We start from the raw sequence: 17,117 nt of genomic DNA on the forward strand, positions 1-17,117 counted from the left end.
TCTTCACTGGCTTCTTCATCTACAGAGGGGGAGTTGTGACGACGTGTTGCTACAGAAGAAACGACTGACTGACTGACTGACTGGGAAGGCCGAGGTTGTTGCTGGCCCCGGTGGAGGGGAGGTCTGCACACAAATGAACAAGAATGGTAAATATTTCCCAACACTGATGTGGACAGAGATAAAAGCAGGTGTTTGTGTTTGAAGGTAAAGGAGGGAGATCGAAGGAGTGTTTGAAGGTAAAGAAGAGAGATGGAGTGTTCAGATTGGAGGTCGAGGAAGACACTCGGTGTGTTGGCGTTACTGTAGAACAGAATGAAACCTTGTCCCTCATTCATCCCTCCTTATCTTTTCATTTTCCGGCTCTTTTCATAGCTGTACTGGTCTTTCTCCTTTGCCTTTTATGACCACCGGTGACAACGAAATAACATCTTTCCCAACTTATATACACCTCATATTATTTTCTAGCAATCCAAAACCACATTTCATGTTTTTCGTCGTTTTCAAAAGATTAAATCGACCCGTGCCTTTTCCTGAGCCTCTAATCTCCAGATGTAGTGTCATCCCCTCCTGACCTTAGTCAGAGTTCTCCTGGACTCTGTGAGTAGGTAACCCTGTGCCATTGTAATCCTGAGTCCCCCAGATCTACTGAAGAAACCCTCTTCTCTGCTTTAGCTTCAAAGCATTTCCCCCTGAGCGGCAGAGTTCCAGGCTCTTTGTGGCGCGGGCTATTTGTCAACGGGTTTGGAGGGTGACTCGTTTCACTCGGCTTTCTGAAAGGGCCCAGTGCTTGTGTGTCTGACGCGGCCTAAAGTTACGTCCAGGAGCTCCACTATTACAACCCGACGACTGACAGGAAAAATGGGGCGAGCTCCCTTCGCCCCGGCTTCTTACAAAAACACCAACAGGACGGAGCGGGAGGGGGGGGGGGGGGGGGGGGCAGCGGGAAACAACAGATTAGACCTCCGATCTCAATCTAGCCTCCTCTGGTTATTGGGAAATAATAGCCCTGAAGAGGAAGTCATTCAAACTGCCTTTAATCAATTTCTCTTTGACGAACGAAGGAATGAGCGGCATTGAAGGCCAGAGAGAAGAGGAGAGGAGAAGGGGGGGGGGGGGGGGGGTCGTCCTAGCTCTAACCAACAGGGGGCTGGCTGGTGGGTGTAGAAGGGAAGAGATGGGCTTTAATTTCTCAGGTTGTCCGGGCGTCTGAAGACTACGTGATCATCACCACAGCACAGCAAAGCTCGCAGGCCTTGAAGCCATGTGTGAGTGTAAATGGTTCCAAGGCTCCCCAGCGGTAAAATCACATTGCCAGAATTACCACCAAATCCAAATGAAACACTACCCCCTTTTTAAAGGTCTCATTGAGAACCCTGTGGCTTTTTTAAAAGGGGCATAAGGTAGCAATTTCCCCCCAAATATGGTATAGCCCAATAACTGTTGAAGAAACTGACACGGTGTCAGGGTAAATCAAAGAGATACACTATATATACAAAAGTATGTGGACACCCCTTCAAATGAGTGGATTTGGCTAGTTCAGCCACACCCGTTGCTGACAGGTGTATAAAATCGAGCACACAGCCATGCAATCTCCATAGGCTAACATTGGCGGTAAAATGACCCGTACTGAAGAGCTCATTGCGGTCAACTGTAAGTGTTATTATTGTGAAGTGGAAACGTCTGCCACTTCACGGCGCTTCATGAAATGGGTTTCCATGGCCGACCAACCGCACACAAGCCTAAGTTCACCATGCACAATGCCAAGCGTCGGCTGGAGTGGTGTAAAGCTCACCGCCATTAGACTCTGGAGCAATGGAAACGCATTCTCTGGAGTTATGAATCACACTTCACCATCTGGCAGTCCAAAGGACGAATCTGGGTTTGGCGGATACCAGGAGAACGCTACATGCCCCAATGCATACTGTCAACCGTAAAGTTTGGAATAATGGTCTGGGGCTCTTTTTCATGGTTTGGGCTAAGCCCCATAGTTCCAGGGAAGGGAAATCTTAACCTTACAGCATACAATGACATGTACAAAGCGAAGTCCATACAGAAATGGCTTGTCGAGATCGGTGGGGAAGAACTTGACTGGCCTGCAAAGACCCCTGACCTCAACCCCATCAAACACCTTTGGGATGAATTGAATACCTGACATGATGACTCCTTGCTGTCCCCAGTCCACCTGACTGTGCTGCTGCTCCAGTTTCAACTATTCTGCCTTATTATTATTCGACCATGCTGGTCATTTATGAACATTTGAACATCTTGACCATGTTTTGTTATAATCTCCACCCGGCACAGCCAGAAAAGGACTGGCCACCCCACATAGCCTGGTTCCTCTCTAGGTTTCTTCCTAGGTTTTGGCCTTTCTAGGGAGTTTTTCCTAGCCACCGTGCTTCTACACCTGCATTGCTTGCTGTTTGGGGTTTTAGGCTGGGTTTCTGTACAGCACTTTGAGATATCAGCTGATGTACGAAGGGTTATATAAATAAATTTGATTTGATTTGATTTGAATTGGAACACTGATCGTGAGTCAGGCCTAATCGGCCAACATCAGTGCCCAACACCACTAATGCTCTTGTTGCTCAATGGATGCAAGTTGCCGGAGCAATGTTCCAACATCTAGTGGAAAGCCTTCCCAGAAGAGTGGAAGCTGTTATAGCAGCAAAGGGGGGGACCAACTCCATATTAATGCCCATGATTTTGAAATGAGATGTTCGACGAGCAGGTGTCCACTTATTTTTCGTCATGCAGTGTATCTCAGATTGCTATGTTGCATTATTGTGGTATTATATATTATTATTATGTATGATACATTACAAATGGTTGGAAAATAATGTAATATACGAGGGACTTTCGGGATTGATTGAAAGACACCATCATCTTAACATTTCAGGATTTGGTTTTACAGTTATGAAATGCACATAAACTGTAGCTATGTGTGCATATTCACCCAAAGGACTGCAGCCTGCAAATCTGCCCATTTTAAGTTCAAGAGAGGAGGAACCGTTTAATTTAAGCCCTTAAAAAGGAAGTCATTCATTCCGTGCTGAATTGCAACGCGGCCCACTGGGTTAGATAAACAAGTGTCCCTTGCATTACGGTCAAAACACCCTTGCCTTGTTCCTGCCATGGTGTAAACTCCCACTATCACTTTACAGTTACATTAGCCAGTGAAACTGGCAGATGACAAAAAGACAAGAGGATATTCATGCCTTGTGTTGGGGACAGGGAGGGAGAGAGGCAGGGTGGGCCTATACCCGGGGCTGTTCTCAGCTAATTGTTTAAAGGGAAAACAGTGGAGCATGGTAGAAAAAAGTGAAGCAAGAAGGGAACAAAAGTTTTGCATTATGGTAGGATGACGACGGGCTACAAAGCACCAACCCAGATGGTCTGTCAGATTCATTACTATCGTACAGTACTTAACAGCTCCTATGGCAATGTCAGGAATACTACCGAGCTGCTGGGACTTCAACCTCAACACAGGAGTCTCACCAGGACCTCATTCTGTTTCATCCTCAGCTTCTCCTGTTTTCTATCCTTATTGTTGCTGCTCAATAGGATTTGGAGGGCTGCAAAAACAGCCCAACAACTATAGCTACTTATCTGGCCATGGAAGAGGAAACCTCTCGTAAGAGTCTCGTAAGAAAGATGAGAGCAGTTTGGTGCAGCAGATGAGTAACAGGCTCTGCTTATCAGTAATAAGACAGTAATTGCTCCTTGACGCTGTAGGGAGAGGGATAGACGGAGAGAGGGAGAGAGAGAGAAAGAGAAGGAGACAGAGAAAGAAAGAAAGCTGAAGGAAGAGATAATGAGAGACAGACAGACAGACAGACAGACAGACAGACAGACAGACAGACAGACAGACAGACAGACAGACAGACGAATAGACAAATAGACAAATAGACAGACAAATAGAGAGAGAGAGAGAGAGAGAGAGAGAGAGAGAGAGAGAGAGAGAGAGAGAGAGAGAGAGAGTAGATCCCTTTCCATTGGCTAACTGGAGGTAATGACTGCCAATGGAATGCCTGTTCCTATAATCCCCTGTGTCACCGTCGACAGATCCTCTTGTCCTCTGACCCCTGGACGACGTAAGGGAGGAATGACAGGAAGTGACAACTTAATTCAACGACCTCATAGGTCAGGGGTCAGCAGGGGTCTCTCTTGCAGAGAAGGTGGTGTTACTTTGACTACAACCGTTTACGACCGAGCTAATGAATTAGTGTCACAAAGATGATCAAAAGATTCTGACTTCGATGAGTGTTTGTCTCAACAGTGAACCCATCAGAGCATAAATGGCTCAATATTCTGCAGGTTAACACTTGATTTGGATATTCCATATGTAGATGCTCTATAGACTATCAGTAACATTTCGACAAACTATCTACTAACCCTAACCTTAACCCTTACCCTAACCCTAACCCTTAGCCTATCCCTTATTCCAAGCCTAACCCTAACCCTAACCCTAACCTTAACCCTTACCCTAACCTTAACAAGCGGTTGCTTATCAACTGCTAGTTTGTTGACAGTACGACCATCTGTAGACCATCTATCCAAATAAAGTGTGGCCTTCTGCAGTTAAAAACTTGCATGTACAGATTTGTGGTGTTTTTATCTTCAGTATCTGCGATAGAAAGACCTTCCGTTAGTCTGCATCCTCGTTCTTTTGGATTCTGCCCTTTGGTAACCTCACTGTGTAACCTTTTGGTAGGCTACTCCAACTCACCCGGTCAAAGAGCAGTGGACAGGTGGTTGGTTCTGACACTAACACACATGCAGTGATGTGCCTGAAGCAGTGAGTTTGCATTTGAATGCTCAAATGTATGCAGTAAATATTTCAACTCAAGCCACTGACTTCATGGCTGAATCAAAGGTTGTTAGCATTGGCACACACACACACTCAACAGGTTTGAGCTGACGCTGAACCACAGACAGTTTCAGACAACTTCACCAGTAAGCACAAGTTATGCTATCACATCGAAATCAACAGCTAAACACATAAAATGATCATATATGTAAGCATCAACAATACTATGACACAGTCAATTTGTTTAATGCACAAGCTCAAGCAGCGAGAACCGTTCCAACATAAGCGGCCATTACTGTAACTTTCAAACACTTGCTACTCTCAGGATACGGTATGCTTAACCCCGCACACATTTCCCAGCGCTAAGCAAACAAACAGTCACGTTGGGATCAAACCCCCTGAGCATTTACACAGGTATGTCTGTAACATCCGACAAAGGCAGGCTGAATGGCTTGGCACTGTCTGCTAGCGGCTAGGGTTATCTCTCTCCCACATTACAGGGGTATCTGAGAGAAGGGGCTGCGTGAGCCATCTACATGTCAGCAGCCTGCTGAGCCCGGGTCTGGAGAGACCAGCCAAACCTGTCAGGGAGTTTGTCGTCGATCCCTCCCCCGCCTTATTGTCCGACTTATCTGATCCTGGTGCATTTCTGCTTCCCTCCATGCCCTCCTCCTCCTCACCTCCTCCACCCCTTCCTGCTCTTCCACCTCCACCTCCTCCATGCCCTCCTCCTCCTCACCTCCTCCTGCTCCTCCACCTCACCTCCTCCACCCCTTCCTGCTCTTCCACCTCCACCTCCTCCATGCCCTCCTCCTCCTCGCCTCCTCCTGCTCCTCCATCTCACCTCCTCCACCCCTTCCTGCTCTTCTACCTCCACCTCCTCAATGCCTTCCTCCTCCTCTCCATGCTCCTGCTCCTCTCCCCCCCCCCCCCCCCCCCTCCTCCTCCACTTCTATTGAAGCAAATTGAAAAAATGGAATCTGTCCTCTTGGGAAATGTAAAGTATGTATTAAAACAGCAAAGAAACATTTGAATTGTGAAAATGTGCAGATTTTCACCAGATGGCTTCACGTTTTAAACCTGCTGTTCCGAGTACAGAATATGCAAATATCTTCTCAATGGTTGCCTAACTTCCCTTAATAGACCATATTGTTATACATAATACATTGTGAAAAGCCTTAGTATATGCTTCATTTGACAAGTTGTGAATGCTCTAATGTTAAACCTCCTGGTACACTGTGGCCTAGACCGTCTCTGTGGTCCAGGAGATGAGTCCTTCATGCACCATGTGATTGGGTTCCAAGCTGCCTGCTTCAACTGTAAGACGTTACAGTGTGTGTGTGTGTGTGTGTGTGTGTGTGTGTGTGTGTGTGTGTGTGTGTGTGTGTGTGTGTGTGTGTGTGTGTGTGTGTCTGTGCGTGCGTGCGTGCGTGCGTGCGTGTATATATATTCAGTACAGGCTTAATTTTCTGTGTGTTTGGCTTGGTGCAACTAGGTGGTTTATATGAATGAGAATGATAGGACTGCTCTGCATGTTTGTCCTGTGTAACTGTGTCATCGTCTTGTTTCTGCCTCCACTCTCTTCCTCTCTGCAGCCTCTCTTTGCTGCACCGACAATTTGGTGGACAAACATGCAATCAGCCTCTCTACAGACAGCCCTTTTAGTTAGTGCCGAGCAGTGTGTGAGTTATGGTCGAGATAGAAACTGTGGAATTATGGGCGAGCTGCAGGGATGCTTGTCCGTGGGAGGAGGGAGAGAGAGAGACAGGGAGAGAGAAAGAGAGATGTCTACAGCTTTGTGCCACACAATTACATTCAACAAATGCTCAGAAACGACACAAATCAAGAGGAAACGACATCCAGATAGCTGACCCAAAGAATCTCCCGCTGGCATTGGTTGGTCACGACAGTGAGTGTGTGTTTGAGTGTGCTTGTAGGGGTGCATAAGTGTGTGTGTCTGTGTGGGCGTGCATGTGTGTGCTTGTATGCGTGTGTATGTGTATGTGTATGTGTGTGTGTGTGTGTGTGTGTGTGTGTGTGTGTGTGTGTGTGTGTGTGTGTGTGTGTGTGTGAGGTAAAAAGGAGGTTGCTGCTAGCCCTCTCGGCATTCTCTCACCATACTGCACAAACTTCTGTACAGACTAACGACATGCTCAAAAGCAGCATTGAAGGCATTCCTTTCTAATTGTACATGTTATCGTCTTTTCAAACAGGAGAAGAAGAGGGCCAGATACTGAGAGTCTTGGGATAGGCCGATATGGGCCAGCATCTGTCCCAACCTCCCCTGGGCTATTTAAAGGTACAGTAGGCTGTATTTTCCACCCTTCCGCCGTTCTCCATATTGGAACCAGATGCTGCTGAATGCGAGGCCCCACCTATTGAAATGGACAGGGCAGATGGAAGTAGCTCACCCTGCATGCATGCCACCCCCTGTTGGCTTTCATGTGATCGAAAAGCTCTCCTGCATGGGTGGGCGTGGGTGGGTCCACACATACATGTACACATATATACACACACACATGCAAGCACTTGTACATACACTCACTCACACGCACGCACGCACGCACGCATGCACACACACACACACACACGCACACACACACGCACACACACACACACACTCTCACACACGCATGCACACTCACAAACATACACACACTCTCACACACGCACGCACACACATACACACACACATACGCACGCACACACACACACAAACACACACATGACACACATGCACACATAATTTCATCAATTTTAAGGAGGATTAAGTTTATTGTCATGAATCTTGCCCTGGAGGCAGAACTGAGCGGTTTCGACTAGATTGGCCAGCTGCAAAGTCAAAATTGGCTATATCGTAAAAATCCATATAAACAAAAAAAATATTTTTGGTCTTAATTTTAGGCTAGGGTTAGGCATTAGGGTTAGCAGTGTGGTTAAGGTCAAGGTTAAGATTTGGGTGAGGCTTAAAATCAGATTTTATGACTTTGTGGCTGTGCCAGCAAGTGACCACTCTGCAGAGCTGCCTCCAGTACATGAGTCATCCCAATATTATTATTATTATTTTGTTGAACTTTTAATCAAATCAAATCAAATGTTATTTGTCACATGCGCCGAATACAACAGGTGTAGTAGACCTTACAGTGAAATGCTTACTTACAAGCCCTTAACCAACAATGCAGTTTTAAGAAAAAAAATCAAAAAAATGAAGAGATAAGAATAACAAATAATTAAAGAGCAGCAGTAAATAACAATAGCGGGGCGAAATACAGGGGGTACCGGTACAGAGTCAATGTGGAGTCTATATACAGGGGGTACCGGTACAGAGTCAATGTGGAGTCTATATACAGGGGGTACCGGTACAGAGTCAATGTGGAGGCTATATACAGGGGGTACCGGTACAGAGTCAATGTGGAGGCTATATACAGGGGGTACCGGTACAGAGTCAATGTGGAGGCTATATACAGGGGGTACCGGTACAGAGTCAATGTGGAGGCTATATACAGGGGGTACCGGTACAGAGTCAATGTGGAGGCTATATACAGGGGGTACCGGTACAGAGTCAATGTGGAGGCTATATACAGGGGGTACCGGTACAGAGTCAATGTGGAGGCTATGTACAGGGGGTACCGGTGCAGAGTCAATGTGGAGGCTATATACAGGGGGTACCGGCACAGAGCCAATGTGGAGGCTATATACAGGGGGTACCGGTACAGAGTCAATGTGGAGTCTATATACAGGGGGTACCGGTACAGAGTCAATGTGGAGGCTATATACAGGGGGTACCGGTACAGAGTCAATGTGGAGGCTATATACAGGGGGTACCGGTACAGAGTCAATGTGGAGTCTATATACAGGGGGTACCGGTACAGAGTCAATGTGGAGTCTATATACAGGGGGTACCGGTACAGAGTCAATGTGGAGGCTATATACAGGGGGTACCGGTACAGAGTCAATGTGTCAATGTGTGGGGGCGAGGTAATTGAGGTAATGTGTACATGTAGGTAGAGTTATCAAAGTGACTATGCATAGATAATAACAGAGATTAGCAGCAGCATATAGTTTGGGTAGTCATTTGATTAGCTGTTCAAGAGTCTTATGGCTTGGGGGTAGAAGCTGTTTAGAAGCCTCTTGGTCCTAGACTTGGCGCTCCGGTACCGCAGAGACAGCAGTCTATGACTTGGGTGGCTAGGGTCTTTGACAGCGTCTGGTGTAGATGTGCTGGATGGCAGGAAGATTGGCCCTGGTGATGTACTGGGCCGTTCGCACTATCCTCTGTAGTGCCTTGCGGTCGGAGGCTGAGCAGTTGCCATTCCAGGCAGTGATGCGACCCGTCAGGATGCTCTCGATGGTGCAGCTGTAAAACCTTTTGAGGATCTGAGGACCCAAGCCACATTTTTTGAGTCTCCTGAGGGGTACAGGTTTTGTCGTGCCCTGTTCACGACTGTCATGGTGTGCTTGGACCATGTTAGTTTGTTGGTGACACCAAGGAACTTGAAGCTCTCAACCTGCTCCACTACATCCCCGTCGATGAGAATGGGGGTGTGCTCAGTCCTCCTTTTCGTGTAGTCCACAATCATCTCCTTTGTCTTGAGCACGCTGAGGGAGAGGTTGTTGTCCTTGCACCACACGGCCAGGTCTCTGACCTCGTCCCAATAGGCTGTCTCATCGTTGCCGGTGGTCAGGCCTACCACTGTTGTGTCATCAGCAAACTTAAGTGTTACCTGATCTCGTAAAAATGCCACAAAAACACTACATGCATAATTGAAGGAAGTGATTATTGTTCGCAGCTGATAAGAAGTTCCTTGTATGTGGACACAATTGAAAGTTTAACCTACCAATTGGTTTCGTTATGTGCTAGTTTTTTACAAGTTATTGTCAATGTAGTAATGACTGTAGGGAGTCTGGCTTGTGTCTACTCCGAGATGGACCTTGGACCCGCAGCCCTTTACCGTTTCTTTACCTGGCCCTAAAACACTGGCGTGGCCCTTAGCCTGCAACCCTATCCAGCCATGAATTACCACAGCACCTAGCAACCAGAACAACAATGATGATGATGCCAGTGTGTGTGTGCATAAGAAATCATGTGTCCTTTGTGTTGCAAGTGACAGGTAATTGAGGTAGATAGGTAGGAGGAATTATGGCAAGGAGGCAACTTTAAACGCTGCACGGCTTTACATAGCCAAACGCTCGCTGTTTGGTAACCTACCTGTAAGGCGTGCGTACTGGCGGTAGAGAAGTCAGGCGCAGGAGAGCAAAGACTGTGTTGCAACGGCGCAGTTTAATGATAAAAATCACTGTGAACAAAAGCAATATATACAATGGGACGGAAACCCCCAGACATAACGTGCACAAGCACTTACAACAAACAATACCGGACAAGGACATGTGGGGAACAGGGGGTTAAATACACAACATGTGATTGATGGAGTTGAAACCAGGTGTGTGGGAAAACAAGACAAAACAAATGGAAAATGAAATTTGGATCGGCGATGGCTAGACGACCGGTGACGTCGACCGCCGAACGTCGCCCGAACAAGGAGAGGGACCGACTTCGGAGGAAGTCGTGACACTACCACTATGACACAACCGTGGCTCCTTCTAATTTACACACAATTGCATTAAATGCAAATATGATTTTGGTTTTATTGACGTGTAATAATGTTTGTATTTTGACACACAAAATGGCCTTGAAAGTCACGAAAATGTGTCAATAATAGTAATAGTAATGCATTATTTTCATTTGAAGTCAGGTCAAACTGATGTAGGTGATGAAAGAATCCCCAAACATCTTATGATAAGAAATTAGTAGTGGGTTGGAGGCTGAGCACACCTTTCTCGTCTATCTACAGGGTGTGTAGATGTTGTCAGACTGTGAAGGAAAAGCCTGTGGATTGACAGGAAATGTCTTCTGTGACTTCTCTGGTCAGCCTCAGCCCTCTCTGCCCGGACCAAGATTCAAAACAACATTAACAACAAAATCTCCATCGGACCAAGATTCAAAACAACATTAACAACAAAATCTCCATCTGTGTAGATTTGGCTGACATGTCATCTAAATGTTGTAATGACCTGTAGGGCCAGGTCATAACTTGAGGAGTCTGTGGCTATTACAACCCTTGAATAAGAAACCTTTCCTGGCTTAGAAACTGTAAAATATACACAAAAAAAAATGTTTTCTAGGAATAACCAGTAGATTTTCAGATTGGAGGATTAAAGCTGTAAGGGATTCATCCGGACTGAGCCGTGCATTCAGGGATGAGAAAATCAAACGAGCGATGGACTCACACATGGGTTAAGGTGCGTTGGCCCCTTAACCGAGGGGTTAAGAGGGAGTATTATACACAAACATGCACGCAGGCACGCATGCACACACCACACAAACTCCTTGGGGGGTTAAGAGGTTGTTTTGTTTCTGCTGTCCGGGCCCTATGGCTGTGATTAAGAGTGTTGCCCCTGTCCTCTGCATGTCCTGGTGTTTAGATGTCACAGTTATGGCAGGAATTCTGAGAGGAGAGGCCAGGAGGGGTCACCACCATGATGTAAACATCAACATTATCTTCCTTAAATGGATTTAGGCCACTTGAAAGGAAAGGCCCCTACAGCAGTAGAAAGCCTGACCCATTGGCTAAAAGTTGCCCTGAGGCACAGATCTAGAATCAGCTTCTAAGTCCAAACCTTAACCATTAGGGTGTAAAACACCAAACTGACCTTAAACCAGCATCTAGGGACAGCTTCATCCTATACTGGGCGGTTGGCTGTGCGTGTAGGGATTGGGAGAGGGGCTTTACCCTGAGATGATCAGAACAGTCAGGTTTTTTTTTTAACTACAGTCGATGTCCGCGCCCAGGTGGAAATCACAGTGGCATAATAAAAAAAATCCCCTATCAAAATCTGTCAGTTTAAGCTAGAGATATCTTTGTAACATGTCCACATCTGCGGTGAAAGGTGACAGAGCTAGAGTGATGTTAGTCAGAACAAAATCAGTCTTCTCACAGAATCGTCTGTAGCATCCGAATGGTTTGGCCTATAAACACGATGGTGTTCTCTGTTTTGCTCTAGGACCCCCACAAGCGCCTTGGGACTCGTCTGAGGTCGGTACCGCCGATCTGCCAACTTCTGTCTGTAATAGTTTGGGCTACACACTAATATGACCCCTCTGTGTAAAGGTGAGACTCTCACGAACGCGAACATGTTGTTTTTTCTCTAGGACACTTACAGGCCTCACAGGACTCGTCTGAAGGTCCCCCGGTATCAGTCGAAAATATTAATGGAAGTTTACTGTGTATGGAGATCATTTAGTGACAACAAAAAAAAGGTGTTAAATATGTGTCAAATAAATATACAAATGTTTCCTAATCTTTCGTATATCTCTCAGATATAGGGCAGACACTTGTAGTGAACATGTAATGAATCTGTCATTCAATGTGTTTGTATGGGCTAATAGCAGTAAGGCCAAAAATGATTTTTCATCAAATGTTTTTTGTATATATTTTGTTGATACTTCAACGGGTCTTAAAATGTTAAATCAAATAGCAAAATGATCCTTGGTATAACCTTCTTAAAACATTTCCATATAGCCTAGTAGAACCCCCCCCCCCCCCCCCCGGCTTAGACAGGGGCTTAAACTCTTATGGGTTAACACCCTCCCTGGACCAGGGCCATGGCAGGGAGCGGACAATAGGGCCTTTGTGACTTCCTGATTGGACTATCTGATCACAACAAGCACACTAAGGGTTGAGTCAATGTAGGGGGGGGGGGGGGGGGGGGTAGAGAAAAAGTATCTCGGCTCCAACTGAAAGTTTTCTGGGCTTCATGTCGAGCTGTCGGTTTTCATAATGCCAGGTAGATGTCGTTTGATTTTAAAACAGGGTTTAGCGTTGTACAAGCGAGTTACAACTCTGTAACAGCTGATTCCTCCTTCATTTGGTCAGATAAATCATTGAGAACATGTTCTCTTTCACATTAACCACCTGGTAAAAGTTAGATGATTGTCAGTATTGTTGTCATGACCATGGAACATTTGCTTTCTCTCTCCAGTGGGTCCGGGATCCTTCAGGGTCATGTTCAATAGGCAATAAACAGCTAAATATTACCTGATCTTGTCCAACAAAAAAAAACATATTTTTGGTTTTCCTTTGGAAAACATTTTGCTACATTGTGCCATACTGAACATGACCCTGTTGACATGGTTTGATCAACCAGACATACTGACCTTGTCGTCTTTGTAGGGTTAGTAGTGAGGCAGATATAGTTATTTTCTGACAAGGGCCCTGACACTTGATAAGATGGTCAACTCCCCGGTCGCTCAATGTTAGGTTTAACAAACCATAAACATTGTGTCCGTAGGGACTTGTTGCACTATGAGAAAGCCCAGGACACAGATTTTCACGGGTCCGGGTGAACCCGATATACCTGAGACATAACCTGGGCCTGATGCGTTGGGGTCTGAAATTCTAACTTGTCCCTCGGGTCTGGGTCTGGTCCTGTTTGATTGTCATAAGGTCTCAGGTATATGTAACTACAGCTGAAAGACCCGAGTGGACCCAAATGGACCCGACCATGGCTCTGCATAGCCTATAGCATCTTTATTTTAAGCTAATAAGGTGAATTTATTTACTAATTGAAGGCCAAGCCAACAGATAAAGACTTATTCATTCATCAGAAGAGCAACTAAAAATATTTTTTGTCACTCTGGTCATTTCGGGTCAGGTCTGATTATTCTCGGCTCCATCAACTGTTGTACTATACACTACCAGGTAGAGGCTGGCCTTAAGCACAGATCTAGGATTAGGTCATGATCCAGAGTTCTAACCTGAAACCATAAAGTAAGGAAACATCAAACTGACCTTAGATCAGTGTGTAGGATCTACTGTTTTAAACCAGAGCAGAGGGTGTTCATTTTCGTGAGCCACGTGACCATGGTTGTGGTAACCAGGGTTGGGGTCAATATCATTTAAATTCCAGTTCATTTAGACACTAACCCACATTTTCCTAATTGAAAAGCATTGAAGAGAATTTGAATTGGAATTTCAGTGTTCTTCCTGAATTGACTGGAACTTAACCCCAACTCTGGTGCTTACACAGAACGTGATGCATATATAGACTTGGCCTGGTCCTGAGCCACAACCAACCAATCCAACCAACAAAGCAGACATCCAACCAATTGAACCAACCAAGCAGCCGACCAACCAATCCAACTATCTTAGCAGCCAGCCAATCAACCAATCCAACCGGCCAAGCAGCCAGCCAGCCAACTAGGCTACATGTAGGCATTCCTTCCACTGTCCTAAGTGAGAAAACACAACCCATAAGCATGTGGCTTACTGGGTCCTCTCTGGCGTAAAGGGGCAATCTGGGATTCCAACAACAACAAAGCGGGTGTACCAGTTCCAGATTGACCCTGTAAGTAGAGGAACGAAACCAGTCTGGATGAAAAAAAAACATCCACACAACAACCAGACACATTCTTCTGGGTTACAATTCCATGCTACTATTTGTAAAGTGAAGTAAGTAAGTGGCTCTGTTTTATTCTCCTATTATGAGATTGTTGATTACGTAAGAAAGCAGAGAGTGAAACTCCCACAGCTGCGGCTGTCCCAGGCCAAGAGGTGTCTCCAGGACAGGTGTGTACTGTATCGTACTCTGGCACAATGTCTGTCTGTGTGCGTCAGGATGTAGCCGTGAAAAACCTCTGTGTGATCTGAGAGTTTCAGTACCTCAGGGGCACTTCCTAACTTTAGATACATGTGTGTATCTTGGGACTTCGGGGCAAATGATTTACTTATTGAAGTCAATTGAAGATCTTGCAGCTGCTGAGATGTGTGAAAATGTGTGTTGTGAACATGTGCATGTGTAACAGAACTGAAAGTTGAATACTGTTAGTATGCCCCCCCCAAAAGCCTAAATGCTTGATTACTTGAATGCATGACTGACTTCATGCCCTAACATTCTACTGAAATCCATATGTGCATTACGCACACAGATTTCAGCTTGGATTGGTCCCTCATAGATTTGAACAGTAACAGTCCCAGCTCCCTGTACCTATGAGCTGAGCAGTGTAACCTGAGTTAGTCACAGGTCAGAGGTCAGTTATGGAACTCGAAATGGAGGGAATGGCCCCCTGCCTTCCTACCACTACGCTGTAGGCTTATTTGTTTTTTCTCTCTCTCAAAGTGGTGTTCAGGCCCTCTTAATGACTACTAATAATACACACCCTCACACATCTCCCTCTGTTTATACGGCCTGTAACAGCATGGGACTGACTGAATGAGACCTGTGTGTGTGTGTGTGTGTGTGTGTGTGTGTGTGTGTGTGTGTGTGTGTGTGTGTGTGTGTGTGTGTTCTCCCTGTGTTCCCTTTCATTCCATCTCACACCCCCTATTTTCTTCAGTTCTAAATTCTATAGCCTGAAGGTAAGAACACCTGCCAGTTTTTTTCTCTGTAAATCCGAGATAAGACAATAGGATCTGTAGAGGTGTCTTGTTACAGAGGTGCAGAGGCAGAGCAGGGATCCAGACACTGTAAAACCTCTCCTGTCGCCTCTGCACTCCAGGTGTGAAAAAGGTCGCCTTCACACTCCAGGCGTGAAAAATGCTACAAAAACATTCAGTCTTTCATGCCAGCAGAATTAGGGGACTGAAACATTTCAGCATTAGCCCCCGAACTCCCAATTTTGACTTGAACTGTGCCAGGTTGGTTGCAGCTCTGCAAGCTGTTAAGATTTCGACGTATCATTTTCAAGTGCACATGTTCCATGTTATGCTAGTCACTGTGGAGGAATGTGGAGTGAATGGACAATGAAGTTATTGAACTGAGAGAGAGAAAGATTAAGATTAAGCCTAATAGCAAGCAGAGGGCTTTCCCAGTTTGTTTTAGAGTGATGCAATAGCTCCCTCTGCTGGTTCCACCACCACATCATCACACACATGACAAGACACAGAACTTCTCACTTGAAAGCCTTGTTCTTTTTATAGGCTCAACCACATCCATCATGGCTTTGAACTGCACATATTCACTAAGTAGTAGTTTGGCCTGCCCAGCCCGGCCTGCCCGGCCTGGCCCGAACTGGGTTGACTGACTGACTCACTTCTTTATATGTATGAGGGGGAGAGAAACTCTTTGATCCACACCCATTGAGGATCCTGTGACACACTGATGGCTTTATAATACAGTAGTAACTAGTCCATGAATTCCATCTGAGTGACTGTAGATTCTCCACCTGGCTGTACAGGCTTTTGCTTCAGCCCTGCTCTAACACACTTGACCAAGCTAACCGTGGTCTAGATGTGCAGGTCATATGAATTATCAGGTGTTTAAGAGCATGGCTGGAGCAAAAGCCTGCATTCCCCAGTAGTTCTGTAGGAGAAGGGTTGGCCTTGCCCGGCTACCCAAACTCCTTGCTCCGGCCAAACACTACACCACGCCATCCATGCCCACGGATGTTAGTTTCTTCTCTGCAATGAGTCGGGATCTGAGTACCTCCCTGACGATTTCTAGAACACAAACACATTCTAACAGTTCTGATTGGTTCCAGAAACCGATGGGTTCGGCCAGAGCCAGAACACGCGTGGGTAAAGGGGCATTTTGGAAATTCCTCAATACTCTGATTGGTTAGAGATGATCAAATTGCTGAGGACTTTGTTTTGTACAACACCTCTCATTTGCCTAGTCACTTTTCACCTACCTATATGTATACAGCTACCTCAATTACCTCATACACATCGATTCGGTACTGGTACTCCCTGTATAGAGACGTTATTTTTTCATTTTTGATTTATTTCACCTTTATTTAACCAGGTAGGCTAGTTGAGAACAAGTTCTCATTTACAACTGCGACCTGGCCAAGATAAAGCATAGCAGTTCGACACATACAACAACACAGAGTTACACATGGAATAAACAATCATACAGTCAATAATACAGTAGAAAAAAAAGTCTATACAACGTGTGTGCAAATGAGGTAGGATAAGGGAGGTAAGGCAATAAATAGGCCATGGTGGCAAAGTAATTACAATATATAAATTAAACACTGGAGTGATTGATGTGCAGAAGATGAATGTGCAACTAGAGATAGTGTGGTGCAAAGGAACAAGATAAATAAATAAATACTGTATGGGGATGAAGTAGTTGGATGGGCTATTTACAGATGGGCTATGTACATATATATTTTACTCGTTATTGTTAATCGTTATTCACTGTTTATTTATTCCTCTTGTCACTATTTCAAATTTGTATTGTATTTTTTATCTTTATCTTTAACTCTGCATTGTTGGAAAATGACCCATACGTAGCTGAAGCATTTCACTGT

This window comes from Oncorhynchus clarkii, chromosome 8 (assembly GCF_045791955.1).
Source record: "Oncorhynchus clarkii lewisi isolate Uvic-CL-2024 chromosome 8, UVic_Ocla_1.0, whole genome shotgun sequence".
Lineage (NCBI taxonomy): Eukaryota > Metazoa > Chordata > Actinopteri > Salmoniformes > Salmonidae > Oncorhynchus > Oncorhynchus clarkii.